Source organism: Zootoca vivipara, chromosome 1 (assembly GCF_965207765.1).
Source record: "Zootoca vivipara chromosome 1, rZooViv2.hap1.1, whole genome shotgun sequence".
Lineage (NCBI taxonomy): Eukaryota > Metazoa > Chordata > Lepidosauria > Squamata > Lacertidae > Zootoca > Zootoca vivipara.
This window is the reverse complement of record NC_142582.1, coordinates 68,525,055-68,542,859: the sequence shown is the minus strand read 5'-3', so window position 1 is coordinate 68,542,859 and position 17,805 is coordinate 68,525,055. Positions and strand designations below refer to the sequence as shown.

The 17,805-nt window shown below is 44.8% G+C and overlaps 1 protein-coding gene across 1 annotated transcript in view; it reads right to left on the bottom strand.

Annotated features, from left to right (window-relative positions):
- Positions 1-16,968, bottom strand: part of MICAL2 (microtubule associated monooxygenase, calponin and LIM domain containing 2) — a 147,776-nt gene extending 130,808 nt beyond the window's left edge. Inside the window, exon 1 of the mRNA XM_088667510.1 lies at positions 16,830-16,968. The gene's annotated coding sequence lies outside the window, so the exon portion shown is untranslated. The remainder of the gene's footprint in view (positions 1-16,829) is intronic.
- Between the last annotated feature and the right edge of the window lie 837 nt (positions 16,969-17,805).

The window sequence follows — 17,805 nt, the reverse complement described above, 5'->3', positions numbered from 1 at the left end:
TAAATTAAATTAAAATAAAACAAAGCCTTCCTGAGCTCTTGTCTATTTCTGAATACTTATGCATTCCTTGAACCTGCCTCTAGTTTTCCCCCTTCAGTCCTGATTTGCTCATTTGTTCCCAACGACCAGCCCACCTTGCAGCTCCTGGCTCCTGATTCTCCAACTTCCATGTATTTAGCCCAAAATCATCTTAACAACATAGGGAAGGGCCATAGCTCAGTAGGAAAGCATCTGCCAAACTTGCAGGTGGTCCCAAGTTCAATCCACAGCATCTCCAGGGAGGGCTGGGAGAGAACGTTGTCTGAAAATCCTGGACAGAGGCTGCCAGCCAGTGTTGACAACACTGAGCTAGATAGACCAATTGTCCAAGTTGGTATAAGGCAACTTTCTATGTTCTTACATTTCGTATCACTCAAAAAATAAACCCCACGCATCCCTGAAGTTAGAAAAGCTTTTAAGATGAATTGAATAGCCTAAAAGGGGATGTTGTATACTAAACTGAAGTAAGATAGTATTAAGCCTATCAGAAATTGGTGAAAAGCCTACAACCTGTTATGCCTCCACCACCTTCTTGTATATAAATTTTATTAAATAAAAAGGGTAAATGAATATTTTCTTGTGAGATAACAGGTATTTGTAGATTTACATTATGTTGCTGAAGTACTGCTTTCTTTTTAAAAAAAATTACAGTAGGAGCAAGGTTTATGAGCTTCTGCAATTACGGTATATGCCTAAATAAAGGGAGGCTCCCTCTTCTGGAAGTTATTTGAACAAATCAGCTCCATTAAGTATGCTGAAATATTCTGACTAAAAGGCTATATTGCTACATAATCCCATAAGGTTTTCCTGAAATTTGATTAAGACACCAAAGGAATGAAATAATCTCCCTGATTAGAAAAGAGAAAAATATATATAAATAACTTTTGTATAAAAAAAGACATTTCAATACTATCAAATAGTATCCACAGTTACTTTAATAATGGCACACTATATATCTTGCATTTATTATCAGTCTTAACAGGTGAGGAAGAGTATTACGTAGTTTGCCTTCCCCCCTCCCAACCTCTTAGCATGTATACCCAACGTCAAACTTGTACTATGTGACTCTATAAATATATCTGCAACAATTAACTGTATCTCTAAACATCCAGGCTATTATCTATAGTATGACTACATCAGAATTAATGTCTATATTAAAATTTGGTGGCTTGGACAGAGCTGTGGATTTTACCTTCATTGCATTTGATAATAAAGTTAGTAGCCAGATAAGGCAATGCAGATTATGCCACAGGAGGAGAGGGGACTTTACAGACTGTCAGTCATCTGAGCACTGGTGGCTGATAAAGTACTACAGAGGTCACTTCCTGAAATCTGTGACCTTGAAAGCACCAGTACCCACTTCAATGATTTTATCCAGCTCTTCTACTTCAGAAAGCAGTGACCTAGATCTGGCCTGTACGAACAATGCTGTTCGAGACAAGGGCTAATAAGGAAGTGCAATCAACAGGAGTTTACACAAGGAAAATGCTACAAGAATGCATGTTCTCCCTATCCACTTGGATAAGCTCCCCTTCTATCTTCACCAGGATTTAACTCATGATAAAAATAAAACCATTACCCACACTGACTAAAAATGAGCTTGGAGACACACACTGAACCCAGTTTTAGAAACCATTTTTATTCTGCTCTTCAGGCACACAAAGTGGCTTACAGATGAATAAAAAATATCTTCCCTGCCCTCAGAACACAAAAGGTAAATGGGATGGAGGGGGAGCAAGCTCACACAACATCCTTAAAAGGACCTGCAAGGGTGTAAACCATGGGTAGGCAACCTAAGGCCCGTGGGCCACAAGCGGCCCACGAGCCACCCCTGAACTCAGCCACCTGCTCGGGGAGTCCCCGCACACTGCGCTAAAGCGGTGCCGGAAATTGCATCTGCACATGCTCAGGCGCCGGAAATCGTGCCTACGCAGACGCTGGAAATCGCGACTGCATGTGCTCACGCACACACGTGATTCGGCCCACAGAGGGATCTCCGCTGGAGTGAACCAGCCCAGGTGAGGTAAACCTTGCAGACCCCTGGTGTAAACCATGGGTAGGCAAACTAAGACCCAGGGGCCGTTTCCGGCCCAATCACCTTCTCAATCCAGCCCGTGGACGGTCCGGGAATCAGCATGTTTTTACATGAGTAGAATGTGTGCTTTTATTTAAAATGCATCTCTGGGTTATCTGTGGGGCATAGGAACTCATTCATCCCCCCCAAAAAAATATAGTCCCTCCCCCTAAGGTCTGAGGGACAGTGGACCCCCTGCTGGAAAAATTTGCTGACCCCTGGTGTATACAGTTCAGAGACGAGGAGGAGCCAAAAGGAGCTGACGTCTCAGCAGAACTGATGGCATGGACCCTGCTTCCCATCTTTCCACTGCTGCAGCCAGATGGAATGCTGAGAAAAGGAGGCAACACGTCGACCAGGGGTTGTTTTATCAGCAGCAGCCAGATGGAATAGCTGCTGCTTGGTGACAGCTGAGTAAGAGCAAGGCAGCTGGTCTCTTAGGAATGCCTATGCTTCCCATCTCTGCTACTGTCTGATGGACAGACAAAAAGGGAGGCAGGGAAACACACTCCCTGGCGATATCTATGCTTTCTCAGCAACCCCAGAATTAGCATTCTGTACTCATTAGCAACTGATTATCTACTTCTGGCTGTCCAGAAAATTTTATGTTTTTGAATTTCATATATGTTATGCAGTGCATAGAAATCTGAAGTCTGTCTATGGTCAGTCTTCTACAGATTACATGAACAACTTTGGATAGGAGGTTTGTCTTGGGAAAGCAAGAATAAAGTTGTTTTCCAAGCAAAGATTAAGACATTTGTATGGTGATTCCCATCATGGCCCTACCAATTGATTTTTCTTTTTTTAAGCAGGAACCTGAATACAGTGCTACATGAAAAACGCAAAATAGCAGACAGCAACCTATTGACTGCTTTACAGAATCTTCAGTTTTATTTTAAATGTGCATATAAATTACTCTATTACAAAGAGGTGCTAGAAAAATATCCTGTCAAACTGAGGGCAGGACCCATGTGAGTTATGTCGGCTCAATTCAAGATACACCTTGATCCTAGCTTTGAAATGATAATGCACTCTGAGTAAACAGATGAAATAGCTAAGCAATTCCTGTTGTTCAAGTTAAGGAGGTGGTTTCACATTAACAATACAAATTCAGACACCAAAGACATTGGAGATCAAGCTGAAATTATTAACATGTTTAATAAGAGCACATGGACTGGAATTAACCCTTATCACATCACATGCCAACACTTAAGAATTATGGTGGGGTGGGGGATGGGCAGCATGGTAGGATTACCGTATTGCTGACAAGTACCTTTCACTTGGTTGGAATGGTACATACATAAGCCCACATTGTGCCCATATGGTATAAGGGTTTTCCTGCTTCAAGGATCTAAGAGAACAGCCACTTCCCCCATTATATAGAAATCGCTTGCACTCTCATCTTATTTCTACTACAACCATTATCCATTATTGAAGTCTTAAGCATTCCAGAAAGCAGCCATGGAAGGCAAGAGCAGGGTGGCAAATCTTGCTACAAAATCCAGGCTCCACTGGACTCGGTGTCCGTGGGATGAAGAGATGCCAATTCAATTTCGAAATTACAGTATGAAGTAGTAGCTCATTCTTGCTCCACACATACAACTGCATCATGTGCCCCACTGTAAGAAAGCTGAGCTGCAAACCCATCTCCTATCCTATCCCTTTCTATCTATCCTAAAACCTGGACCTTGTGTAGCCGCTCCACCCATATACAATATTTAAACTTGATAATAACAAAATAAACCTCCTCCCTTCTTCCAGAGCACCCACCCTTAATATTACAGAACTTTAACATTAATTGAACCTCACTTACTTTGGGTATGCACTTTCAGTAGAGAGGATTCACACCTTCAGTACCTTTTGAACCACCCATTAATAAAGAACGCTCTTAGATGGACAGTCAGGTACTTAAAATGCTGTTTCAAAGCACACCCAATGAAATATGAATGGTGCTTAAGCCTCTGTAGCACACACAGGCTGGGTGGATACAGGAAAATAGCACATTCAGGTTTCTGAGCATCCTACACAGGATGGAAGACTGTAGGCACTTACTCAAGCGTTCCAAAAATAATGTTTAGCATTGTTATGACTTTGTGGGTGCCAGACCTTTCAAATCACTGGATCCAACAAGCACTAGAAGCTAATCAAGCCAGGCTAGCTTCCCGAACTCCTGGGTCCAGCAAGTGTTGAAATACAAGCCAGGTTAGCTTCCTGCTGAGGTAATCACCAGGGGTGATGGGCCATAAAGAGAACGAAGGAAAGGGGGCTTTGTGTCAGATGACAAATGGGTGGGCTTCAGGTCAAGGATAGAGGAGGGAAAGCCTGAGTTTAGAGTTGAGTTACGTGAGCCAGAAGCTGAGGGGAAAGCTGCAGGCTGAAGAGGCCTCAGAGCAATGGTTGATTTCTGTTTGAATCCAAGGCTGCAGCTATGGGAGAGGCAACACACTTTTGGAGTGTTAATGTTTCTGCTCTGCCTCGTTCCAAAAGGAAACATGAACCCTGTGTAAACTCCTGGAACCCCTGGAATCTTGCACCGCTCAGAGATTGGGGTGGCAAGGAACAGTATATTTCTGGCATTTATTCAGCTCAGGCTCCTACTTACTTGGTAGCAGGCACCATTGAAGTCAATGGGATTTCTTCTGAGTGGACATGTGTAGGATTGCACTGCAGATAGTGTGTTCCCACCTAACTTGTAAAAGAATAAACTCTTTGGCCTCTTGACAGATTGTTTTAAGTTTAAGAATGGTATTTTACAAGCCATCAAACATTTTGGAGTCCCTTCCCCACTCCCCCTTTCCACCCTCAGTCACAATAGGGATTATCAACTCTAGATGCAAGAAATCAGACAATGACGATGGACAAGGACAACAGGCATGTAAACCTAGCTTAGAGACCTAATTATACTCATACCTGATATCAGCCACTGTACTGGTTTATGTGCTTGTTCCCCTGCATACAGCTCTTATTGGCCAGAGAAAACAAAGCAATGTTCCTTTTTTAAAACTGGTCCCAGTCCTCACTGTACTTTGTCCCTACATGACTCTTACACACACACACCTGTATCTGATGAAGTGTGCATGCACATGAAAGCTCATACCAAAATAAAAACTTAGTTGGTCTTTAAGGTGCTACTGAAGACACACCTGTGGCATTCAAGCTTTATTCCTCTGTAATGAACTTCAGCAGAAAGTACTTGCAAGTACCGTAGCAGTTGGGTTAACAAATCCATGACAGAGTCACTGGTGGCCCAGCACAGTGAGGGTAAAGCTGAGCGAGGGAGCCTCAGCAGCCCATCAAAACTATTTAATCAATTGGCACTGTTGTATTTTATGCATACTCTGCAACTTTTTATCTCTATTCTTCCTAACACATCTGTTGTCCTATCCTCTTTGTGTGCAGACTGAGATCATGGCACGGGGAAGGGAGGGAATAATTCTCTTTAACAGATGGACTCACCCAGTCATTAATCAGGATTATCATAATCTTCCTGCTAGTTATATGTAAATGAAGATTTTCAACCACTCTACCTGGACATCTTCAAAAGCTTAAGAAAATGCTTTTCACTTCTTTGCTTGTTTAGTCGTTTAGTCGTGTCCGACTCTTCGTGACCCCATGGACCATAGCACGCCAGGCACATAGCACGCCAGGCACCAGGTAATTTAGTAAGCACTAAATTACAATGGTGGCAGAATACTGGATCTATGAATGATGCTGATTTAACCCTTTACCTCCAGATACATTTTCTGCAAGTTACCTTTGCCCCACAAAGAAAAGCTTACAGGATCCTTTTACTGTACTATTCTGTACAATACTATTCCAAACTAACAATTACAAGGTCTTATTTCAAAAGGCTATGTTAAATTCAATCTGCTTGCTAAAGGGATTTAGTGACACAAAACTGTATATGTACAAGTTGTTAAATTTTCAAAGCATACAATGCATGCAATGACCCACAAATGCCTTATGATATGCTTTAATCAGTTAAGAAAATGAAAGCTTAAATTATCAATTGACAGTTATGAACCAACATTAAATTTCAAAATGAATTCAACATGTTTCAATATTATCAGATAGACAAACATACTGAAAGTGTGCTAAATGAATGCTGAGAGACAACTAGAAAAGCTCCTTTAAATGTTATACCAGCACAGCCAAGCAATAATCTGCAGGTTTAAGAAGTCTGAGTAGGGTTTATCTTCAATTAACAAATCCAAAGATTTTGCTTGTTTCACACACACATACACACTTATATCTCTGCAGAATCAGGCTATTTCAATCTCTTGTTTCCAAGTTGACTTCAGTCCCATAATTCAGCTATTTCTCAAGCTAACTATAAAGTTTCCTTCATGTTCTTTAATACTTTGTAACTTAGTCATGTATGTTCCTGAAGCTGCACAAAATTAGCGTTATTTGTGAAGAAAAACATTTAAGAGAAAGCAGCATATCAACAGGTATGTGCAAAAACTAGCATCAGGGCTGGCCTGAACTACTTCACTCAAGGCAGTTCCTACACAGATAACACTTCTGTGTTATTGTTGTTGTTTTAAGTCACGGGTGTCAAACACAAGGCCCGGGGGCCAAATCCGGCCCGCCAGACCTCGTCATGTGGCCCGCCGAGTGCCCCAGCCAGCAGGACCCAGCAGCGGGACCTTGCTGCTGAAGCGCCGCACCGACAAAGCGCCGACAAACAGCTGGGGGGGGGGGTAGAAAGGCGGCTGGAGCAGTGCTGCGTGGAGCACCCCGAGCCACAGCAGGAGAAGGAGGAGGCAGCTTGCCAGGTCAGCGCCCAGCAGCGCCGCACGGAGAGTCCCGAGCCTCAGCGACGCAGCAGTGCTCTGTAGCACTTTGAATCCTCCTCCTCCTGCCACGGCTCGGCGCCTGGAAACGGCTGCTGCTGCTGAAGCACAGACAAAGCACCCAGCAGCGCCGCTTGGAGGAGCAGCAACGCTCCCAGAGAATCGGGGCACTCTGCGCACGCTGCTGGGTGCCGACCCAAGCCTCTGGGAGCCGGCAGGAGGAGGAGGAGGCTTGCCGGGTCGTCATCCAGTAGCGCGCGCGGAGCGCCCCAAGTCTCTGGGAGCGTTGCTGCTGCTGGCTGCCGGAGGCTAGGGGTGCTCTGCGCGCGCTGCTGGGTGACGACCCAGCAAGCCTCCTCCTCCTCCTGCCGGCTCCCAGGGGCTTGGGTCGACACCCAGCAGCGCACACAGATCACCCCGAGCCTCATTCAAACCAACTTTAAAGGAGAACACATTTTTTTAAAAAAAATATCAGCAGTAACATGGTCATAAAACCACATCTAAAAAGTCTGGGGTAATACAACGTTTTCACCTGGTACCAAAAAGAAGAAAAAAAGACTCAGGTCCAGATGAACCTCTGCGCGTGCTGCTGGAACCACTTGCAGTAATAATAATAAAAAGACACCCACCGAAAATAAGCCACCCTGTGGGTTTTTTTTTTTTGAGGAAAAAAAGTTATAAGACGGTGTCTTAAAAAAGGGAAAACACGGTAGGATGCTGCTTTATACTTCTGGCCCTTAAACCCTGGAACCAGGAGAACAGCTCCAGTGAGTCAACCTCAGCCAGTCCCTTTGGTGAAGGGTGGTGGCTCACTGGCAGAACATCTGTCCTGCATGCAGAAGGACCCCAGCATCTCCAGGTACTAGTAGCTCTGCAAAGGTCCTGCATGAAACCCTAGCGAGCCTCCACCACCCAGTGCAGTTACCAAAAATCATTTTTCAATAAATTGTACAATAATTGTACATTTGAATATCTACTTGCCATTATTCTGACTATGTTAGTTATTACTTACATTATTACAAAAAACAGTAATAATTGAATGCAGTGACAATAATTTATGATAATAAAGAGTGGACACACAGTCCTACAGATACTACCGGCCCTTTGAGGGTGACCAAACTGCTGATGCGGCCCCCGATGAATTTGAGTTTGACACCCCTGTTTTAAGTGAACCCATGTTCGCCATTATTTGTGAAAAATATATACATATGACAAAATTGACATGGTATAGACTTCTCTTTTTTGCATTTCCCCCTACAAAGAGATTTATTATTCAAGGTTGGATTGGTGCAATGCAATCCCTTGAGCATGAGCCAGAAACTGCAGTTATCAACCATGCTGATAAATGTGGCATATTCTACTGCTAATCCTGTACACAATGGAAAGAAAGGAACATCATCAAGTGATTTTGCCTTGTCATTGATATTTATATCAGCATTTTGCCTCAGTCGGTAGAAATAGGTTTTGTCTAACCCTAACCGGTACATTATATTTTAACAGTGTCCTTTGTGAACATACCATTTATGAAAGAATGCAGCATGATCAGAAAATAAGGTAAGGCAAGCCCTGCTGGTTCAGACCCAAAGGCCCGCCTAGTCCAAAATCTCGTTCTTACAGGGGTCAATCAAATGCCTATTGGAAGCCCACAAGCAGAACCCGAGTGCCATAGAGCTCTCACCACTTGCAATCCCAGCAGCTTGTACTCAGAATCATATGGTTCTGGTTGAAAGAACGCCCTGGTTGGGGGGTGGGGTGGGGCATCACTTGACCTCTGCTTGGTCATGTTGCTGCTACTTACTGGGCAGTAGAGGAAGAAGGGTGAGATAGCAGCGTGGCTGGTACACCACACAAATGCACCAACAGAGTCAATCCATCACTCCCACTGGTGCACTTCCACTGATCTCACCGTTGACTCCCCCCCCCACTTCCTGATAACCAGGGGGTCAGATGAGTGCTGCCGCCGCTGCTACCTCCCCCTCAAATTATCTGCTTCTGTATGAAGTAGTGGTTTATTTTGCCTGTTCTGAATCTTCCAACATTCAGCTTCCAACAATCTATTCTCCCTATCCACTTTCTCCGAACATAAACAATCCTATACACACCCATTATGTCACAGTGGCCGGAGCAGGCTACTTCAGAGTAACGACGCTACGCAGCTCTGCATTTTATTCTTTTATTGGTGCTGCGTATTTACAGTGCTGAAGTCATTGCTATTTACACGGAACGATGGGGTCATTACGTTGCAGAACCTCCGAATGGCTTTTGGCGCGTCTTTCCCCAACACAAAAGCCTTGGCAGACCCATCCTCTTTCCCCTCCTCTTTCTCCGTAATTCCGGAGTTGGGGGGATGGGTCTCCCCCCCTTATTTGCCCCTTCCTGTCCCACCTGGGACCCTGGCTCCGCTACCTTGCCTGAGCCTCGGACACGACTTCCTGCTTCCTCACTGGAATCGGAGCTCCCTCTGCTTTCCCCTGTGCTCGGGGATGGGCTTGAACTCAGGAGGGGAGGGACTTCGCGATATCCCCTGTCCCTCACACATTACTTTAAGTTAAAAATCCCCAAATGTTGCCACCTTTCTTCAGAGTGGTGATGCACCAATTTCAGTTCTCACAAATAGAAAGGATAGATAAAAAAGACCACCAAACAGAAGTCCTAATGTGCATCAGAAGGACACTATGGCAGTAAAACCTGTTACGTTATTCATCTCCCCATGCCTACAGCTAGACTAGAGTCAGGGATACCGTCCCGAAGCAACACCATTCTCTCTGCTTAAGAATGGCAACACCGAAGGCGAGTGGAGAGATAAGGAACCAGGGGGCAGAAGATCAAGCAAACAGGCTGCTTAAATTAAGCTTTCAGCTTTACTCCATTAGATAAAGTGGTTGCAGATTAAGAGAACAATTTTATTATAAACAGATTTACTCCGATAGTTGAAAAGGCCATGCCCCATGTATCTGGCTTTAACTCCCTCATTTGTTTCTTACAGGAAACTTCGCTTTGATAAGATTACACTAGAAATGGTGTTGGAGGGGGTGTAATCCTATTTGCCAGAACACACAGCTATCTGATTGCAGCCTGAATCAGTACAGTACTTGCAGCAGAACGTCGGACCTGCTTCCATTACATTCCATGAAATCTACTGGTTATATATAGGAGGCAGGGGCCGTAATGTGGCCTTCCTTATCGTTCCGCCTTTCCCTGGCTTTTACATTGCTAAAATGCAACCTGCTGCAGAAAAGCAAAAGCCATATCTGTTGCTCTGTCTGTTTTGGCCTCTGGCACAAACTGCAACCCCCGGCACAAACCCCATGTTCTATATCTATAGGGTTGCTGCCTAAAGGTGGTTTCTGCACCACCACCACCAAGAACGGCACATGTTTTATTTGTCATAAACTTTACTCACACAAAAAACATTCATTTTCAAAAACCACTATCAGTTAAAGCTGACTTTAGATACATGCAGCTTGTGTCCACCAATCCTGGATGGTGTTTTATCTGCAAATGATAATTTAAAGAACATGTGCTATGTTTAAAGAAAACAGTGTTTCTGCATTGTTTATCAAGGCATCCCAACAAATATGTCTCCTCGAATGTTTGTTTGTTATAACTATTTAACAACATGAGGCTTGCAATGACAGACAGAAGCAAGCATACAGAAGCAAGCAACAGCACACTCCATCTCCATCACAGCTTTCTTTACTTCTATTTGTTTCATAGCTTCTGTGAGAATCCAGATACTAACCATTTACACAATTATCAGTGAATTAAGTTTTGCTAATGTACCACACTTTTCCATGTAGAGTGGTGCCTCGCTTAACAAATGCCCTGTAAGACGAATTTTTCGCTAGACGAATGGATTTTGTGATCGGAGGTTGCCTTGCAAGACAACGAGGTTTTCTATGGCCGCCGCTTCGTCTTGCAAAGCGTGGCCATAGAAAAACAAACCTCCGACTGCAAAGTCCAGCGAGCAGCAAAAAATTGCCAGGGCTTTTTGCCGCCTGCCTTCCCCTTGGCTTGGGGAAGGCAGGCAGCAAAACACCCCCACACCGCCGCACTTCGGCTCCAGGGTTCAGAGCCGAAGTGCGGCGGTGCGGGGGCTGCGAAGGCAAGCAGCTGTGTGCCAGGCGGCTGGGGGAAAGCAGCCCCCACACTGCCGCACTTCGGCTCCGTCCCTCCGTCCTCCGTTCCTCCCTCCCCCCTGGCCGGACAGATCCGGCATTTGGCTCCGTCGGGCGGGGGGAGAGAGAAGCGGAGGATCGGATCGGTCCTCCGCTTCTCCCTCCCCCCGCCTGACAGATCCGGCATTTGGCTCCGTCGGGCGGGGGGAGAGAGAAGCGGAGGATCGGATCGGTCCTCCGTTCCTCCCTCCCCCCGCCCGACAGATCCGGCATTTGGCTCCGTCGGGTGGGGGGAGAGAGAAGTGGAGGATCGGATCTGTCCTCTGTTTTTCCCTCCCCCACTTTTAATGCGTTCCTATGGGAAACGGTGCCTCGCAGGACGAATTTTTCGTTGGACGAATTGACCGTCGGAACGAATTAAATTCGTCTAGCGAGGCACCACTGTATAAGACAAGGATTTATTTATTTTTTACCATCTTATACATGGGTAGTGGGTAGGGGTGACTGGTGATTGGTTGCAGCCGCGAGCTGCAGATTGTCATTGGCGATTTGTAATGTGATTGGTGGCTGCGGCAAGGGCTGCTGAGGATTGGCTGCGGCGGCGACAATTGGGGTTGCTATGTACTTCCATTGTTGGCGCTCGGGTAGATGCTTGTACCAGACAGGAGTGATCGTATGCGAGCGGCGCAATCTATTGCAACCGTGGGTTTAGTGATTTAAAAAGCTCAACAACTGTGGGCATCTTGTACAAGGGGGAGTGTTATATACAGAAAAGTATGGTATGTTCTCTAAATACAGTGGAACCTCGGTTTATGAACACCTCGGTTTATGAATTTTTGGTTTAGGAACACCGCGGACCCATCTGGAATGGATTAATTCACTTTCCATTACTTTCAATGGGAAAGTTCGCTTCAGTTTATGAACGCTTCAGTTTATGAACAGACTTCCGGAACCAATTACACCCATGCTTCGGGTTAAGTACACTTCAGGTTGAGTACTCCGCGGACCCATCTGGAACGGATTAATCCACTTTCCATTACTTTCAATGGGAAAGTTCACTTCAGTTTATGAACGCTTAAATTTAAGTACTCCGCGGACCGGCTGGAACAGATTAATCCACTTTCCATTACTTTCAATGGGAAAGTTCGCTTCAGTTTATGAACGCTTCAGTTTATGAACAGACTTCCGGAACCAATTGTGTTCATAAACCGAGGTACCACTGTAGTAACTGAAACTATGTTGACATTTCAACACTAATCCAATCTTAGTCGACCCACTGAAATCGGTGCACTTCAATATGTTGATTTCAGCAGATCTGCGCAGAGTATGATTGAGTTGGATGCTGCCCACTGTAGACCCTATGTTTCTTGTTGTGATCCCAGCTGCATGCACACAGAGAGACTGCAGTGGAACCCCAAAGGGCCTTCTTTTCCCTCCTCAAACTCAAGCGCATTCCCAGTTGCAGCCCTGGATTGAAAAGGAAGTGCTGGATAGGGAGGCATGGAGTGCACCAGGAAGTGCATCCAGCATGCATACTCCAAGGAAGGAAGAAGATAGGCCCCAATTTATTGATGCCTTCTCATGTACTTCCTTCATGGTGAAATATATGCATCCTGCAATTGCATAAGTTAAAGATTTCTTAGTATTTCTAACTCAGTATTTGCCATGGCTGGAACATTACTTCAATAAAGTTACTATTCAAAAACAAATGCAAGAAAGAAGACCTGTACGTCTGGGCTTTGCAATGAATGCCTATAGCTATGCTTTTATAAATTTGAATAAGTATTGTTTATAATTTGTTTCTTCATACAAGACACTTTTCCAGTGCAATTACCAAGTGACTCAGCCTGTAAGGGCAATAGGACACTTACATAGCCTCTCTCATCGAGAGAACAATACTTTGCATCGTTAATTAGGGCTTAGCATCCCAGGCCAGCAAGCCTTGCAAGTCTTATTTTCATATATAAAAATACAGGAATCAGATCAAACAGGTTAAGAAGCTTGCCCATAGTAAGCTGGTAGAAAACAAGGAGGGAGGAGGGCAGGGAGAGAGAAGAGAAAGACACCTTTTCCCTCCACTGTGTTATTTCTTACCACACCAATTCCTTAATACTGTATATGAAACCCTGGAATAAATAGCCAACAAGTACTCATAATTGGAACAAGACGTTTTCTGCTCCCATGACTCTCTCTTAACTCTGACCTGAAGTGGCCATCTCTAATGGTGAGAACGTCATTCAAATTCCACTCTCAAATTGCTTCTTGGCTGTGATTATTGGCCTGGATGCCAATTGTAAAGATAGTTTACGTACTTTGCTGCACTAGCATGCAATGCAAGTATTCCGTATGTGGCTCTTGAGCACACCGACGGCTATGGCCCGTGTTTCTGCTAGTACCAAGCACCTAAATAGGGTTAAAGTTAGAACTTAAAACCATTTTATCAGTCTCTCTCTCTCTTTCTCTCTCTCTCTCTCTCTCTCTCTCTCTCTCACACACACACACTCACACACACACGAGTGAATCCTGGGAAATGTAGTCTTGTACAAGTGTAACCTAAATTAACTGAGTGGTGGATCAGACTTAATTCCCAATGGTAAATTTAAGTTGGAATCTAAAGATAAGATTCCATCCTACCATCAAAACCATCTCTGTTTAAATACACGCAGCACAATACATATAACAATATAAGAAAGAACACTTCAAACACTGGCACTTCAAAGTCAGGGTAGATAGCAATGGGGTAGCATATCTAATTAACCCCAACATGAGAGAACAAATTGAAGAGCCAATGAATTCAGAGAGACCCATTCGCACTGAATTTCACAAGTTTGAGTGATAGCATCACATTCTTGCAAAATATTTACAAGCCTGATGTTGAGCAAGCATTGTGACAGAATTATTACCGCTGCAGCTTATTGAGCAAACCTTCCTACCATCACTGCCAAGAGGAAAGATTGGTACAAAATACCATCCAATGTCATCATTCAAACAAACATAAAAAGGCCTCTCTTTAGAATTAACTCCACTTTACTATGAATCTTTCAAGGAGCGATAGAAGGAGGTGGTTACAGGTAGGTAGCCGTGTTGGTCTGGATCGAAGTAAAATAAAAAAATTCCTTCAGTAGCACCTTAAAGACCAACTAAGTTTTTATTTTGGTATGAGCTTTCGTGTGCATAGGAGGTGGGTTTGCCTATTTAAAAAGTCACCTACTCAAGCAGCTGTTGTTAACCTTATTCAGTAGGGGAAAAGGCTGTCAGCAGATCTTATTTAAGTAACTGGCAGGCATCAAGGAAATACCACCTGCTGCAGATTTTGTTAAGGACCTTAATCTGTGCTTTCTTCACAGTATATGGAATGAATAATATTGGTAGGTATAGTCTGATAGTATTAACATGACACAAATACTTATGTTTTAAATGATGCAGTACTGAAACAATCTAGGGTTGCCATATTTCAAAAAGTAAAAAGTAATTGTTAACACAATTTCTGCTCAGCCTTCCACTATCCACCAAAGGAGTCATTCAAATGTATATTTGCAATGGAGATATCTACACAAACTCTGAAGTCAGGAGAACAGAAGTAGAGTCCAAAGTGCAAATTCTTAAGCAACTCAACCTGTGTGAGCTCCTGTAAGAAATTACCTGATCCACACTGCATAGATGGAAGGTGCAGACCAGAACTTAACTGTCCACCAACTTTTGTACTTACTCGAACATTGTGGTGGTTTATTGGCAACTTAATGTTAAGGAAAATAGGAATTTAAATACATGTTTTAAAATACTACTTGAGGTTTTTGTTTTTTTTTTAAAAAAAGATTAATGTAGAAACAAATGAATTGTGGGTAAGTTGTGAATGCGACAGACCAGATGACAGGCATAGCTGTCAAGTTTTCCCTTTTCTAGCGAGGAATCCTATTCGGAATAAGGGAAGTTCCCTTAAAAAGGGAAAACTTGACAGCTATGATGAAAGGTAATTAATCTATCTTTACCAAAAAACAAAAACAATATGTGGCTGGAGAATGTATACCTCTTAAAGGGGCAGAAAGACATTCACAAATCCCCACACTTGTAGTGCAGTGAAGTCAAATCCAAGAGGAATTCAGATGGACTTGAAGAATCAATCTACACGCGCCCCTACCCTCGACTGCATATGCACACACCTCCTTAAATAGACACACTATTTCACACTATGCAGGGCACACACATGGTCAAGTAGCATGCTGATAGGAAGACTAACACACAAATGCATCAACAAGCGCCATCACATTCTGGCACATTCCTTTAAAGTTCAGTTTCTCAAAGCTTGCAAGCCACTGTTCCATCTTCAATGTATTATTAATTGATGATGATTATATGGACTTTGCAGCATGTATAACACAAGCCATTCTCCTTGGAGCAGCAGAAGAGTTACGCTGCCCATAACACCTTGCCATGTTTTGCTTACATTTTTATTATAGGGATGCCCCACTTCTGTGGCTTAGTATACTATTAAAGCTCTCCTTCTTCACCCATAACAGGGAACAGCATGCTTGCAACTGTCTGTAAACAATCTCAGACTTCCCGTCCACACCCAGCCGGCTTCTATCTACATTCCTCATCTACCGCACCTCATTTTTCCCTTTAGGTTCTAAAACCTCTCTTCGGATGACCTGTCACTTTTAGGACACTAAGAAATGTGCCACCAACACTTCAGGACGTCTTCAGTCACATAAGGATTTGGGACTTGCATAACACAATTGCCACATGACCCTAGCATTTTTTTTCTCCACACAGTACATATGCTTCACATAAACACACACACACCCGCCAACCGAAACACTTCCACCACCTGACACAGTGGCCTGCAGTCTTCCAAAACTTATGCCATAACAGATCTGGTGGGTTGCAATGCTATACCCAGTTACCTGGGAGTAAGTACTACTGAGCTCAATAGGGTTTACTTCTGAGAAAACATAATGTACATAGGCTCTCCCAACCCACCCAAACCTCTAATACAAATATGAGGAACCATCTGTTTTGCAACACTGCCTGCTGTCTTTAAACTCTAACCAGCCTCATCAGTAACTGAAAGGAAGAAAAACTCTACAATTAAATGCTCTGTTCAACTTATATATTAAAAAGATAAGTTTTTATATCAAAAAACCTCGGAATCTCCCCCTAGTTTTAAAAGCAAGTCCAAGCAGCGCAGGCTATAGCAGCGCGTGTGTCTCGAAAGCCACCTGTTCTTAAGAACAGCCCGATGACCTGAATTCAAAGAGACCCTAAGTACCGGAGTGCAAAATAGTTCACATCTGAGTAACACAGCGAGAAAGAACGAACACCCACACAAGCAGGATTTTCGTTTATTTCCGCCTCTGCCAGGGATGTGGCTTTGGGGTTGCCGATACCACGTCCTGTTTCTTCCTTTCTTTCAACGCGCCACATTTTTATCTGTTTGACGAGCGGTTCTCTGTCTTCCCCCTCTCTCCCGCCCTTTCTTTTTAAAGAAACAAATACAAACAGGTCCCTTTCTCCCCAGCTGGAGGCTTCCCGGGGTTCCTCGAGGCAACGGGGTTGAGATCAGATCCGCACTCCGGGTGAATTATTTAGCGCTGCTCCCGGGCGCCTCCTGAACCAAACGCCACCTGCTCCGCCGCGGCCAAGGGCAGGCGAGATAGAATTGCCCAGGGAAGCCAGGGCTGAGCCGGCGGCTCCGGGCAGGGCGCAGCCGCGGGAACCGGGACGCCTCCGGTCGGGAAGCGCGCCCGGACCTCCTTACGCAAGAACCGAAGCGCCAAACGCGCGCGCCCTCCGGTGACTTACCGAGAGCCCCCGCTCAGCATGTTCCCTCAGAGGCAGGAGAAGCCGTCGGCAATCCGGCTTCTTTTCCGGGGGGCTCCACTGGGAGCCACGCACATGCCTAGCCCTACTTGCGCGCGCGCGCGACTTTGCGCGAGGCACTGGCTGCCGGGACTGCCTCGCTCGCCTGAGCCCAGAGCGCTGGGGCTGGGCGTGGCTCCAGGCGAGCGAGCTCTCTCTCTCGGCCAATCCGAAGGCGGCCTGAGGGAGTCCTGTCAGCGCGAGCTCGCACGTGGGAGCAAAGCAGGGAGAGCTGAGGCAGCTTCCTTTTTTATTGCGCTCTCTCTCTCTCTCTCTCGGAGGGCTTGAGAGAAGGGCTTCGCCGGAAGGAGGGGCTGGACTGGTGGAAGAGCGCAACCCTAAGCCTGTGAAAGGCAGAAAATAGAAGAGGCTCCCTTACACCGAGTTAGGCCATTGGTCCATCTGGCCCATGTAACTTTTTCGGGCCAGCGCCGCCCTCTCGGTTCCATGAACTCAAACCCAGTACTCTGCCGCACTCGATCCAAAGCATCGTTTAGAACAGCAGTTTGCACACCCCACTAAGGAAGATAACAACGCAGTAAATTCCTTTACTTGCGCAGGTAGTAAAAATTCAACTGATGATCCAGTGATACCAGCCTTTCAAAGTCTGGTATGGTATTCATTTACACCCACCCTGCTGCCTCCCCCGGGACTGCGGGACTTAACATCTTTCAGCAGGACCTGCAAGATGGAGTTGTTCCGCCTGGCCTTCACCCCGGGCCCAGTTTGACCCCCCTCTATGGGACCCTGTAAGTTACCTCTCTGGCCCTTTTATCAGCTCATGTGGGACCAACATGGATAGCTGGCCCTGATGAATACTTGAGGTTCCCGACCCCTATGGTTGTAATTCGTGGGCAGTCATTTAATTTTATCCTGATTCTAATTTTTAAACTGTATTTTAATCAATTGTTTGATTGTG